The 556-nt window shown below is 46.2% G+C and overlaps 1 protein-coding gene across 1 annotated transcript in view; it reads left to right on the top strand.

The window, feature by feature from the left end:
- The window catches only part of LOC104950042 (histone deacetylase 7-like), a 232818-nt gene that overhangs the window by 171198 nt on the left and 61064 nt on the right, over positions 1 to 556 (top strand). The window lies entirely within an intron of this gene.

Genomic DNA, 556 nt, shown 5'->3' with positions numbered 1-556 from the left:
TCTTCGAAGTAGTGTCGCGTCGTGAAAGTTTATTGTGGCTATTATTTTTTATGCCATGGTCCCTAATCGGGTCGAGGTCACCCAGCTGATGTTGTGCGCTTCGTAGCTGAGTGTGGGACTTTCTCTGTGCGTCTCTATGCAGAGCTAAATCTCTTCTTCGTTTTTTTTTAGCGTTTGTGGTTCATTTGTATTCCCGGAAATTCTATCTGTTAGACTCATTGAAGAAAGGGGTGACGAAGTTCTTCGTGATGTTGGTTTACTTTTAGAGGGAAGGTCCAGGATGGTACGTGCGTGTACTGAAAGAAAGTGGAATAGCACAATAGATCGACACCACGACGACGTACCCGACGTCGCTTTTGCCTGACGAGACAACGATGTTTAAGTCCTTACGATGGAGCGGCCGGAAGGGGTTTGAGTACGTTGTCCACTTCAACGTATTTGTATAGTCCACCGCGTGCTCGCGGGAATGACCCTACTATCTATAATATTTGTACGAGTAATACAGACGCTCTGAACTGTTTTTAGATGAGAGTCTGTCCCGCGGAGGAAGGAGGTT

Source organism: Notothenia coriiceps, unplaced genomic scaffold (genome assembly GCF_000735185.1).
Source record: "Notothenia coriiceps isolate Sejong01 unplaced genomic scaffold, NC01 NC01_scaffold00017067, whole genome shotgun sequence".
NCBI lineage: Eukaryota > Metazoa > Chordata > Actinopteri > Perciformes > Nototheniidae > Notothenia > Notothenia coriiceps.
The sequence above is the reverse complement of the archived record's forward strand: the minus strand, read 5'-3'. Positions and strand labels throughout refer to the sequence as shown.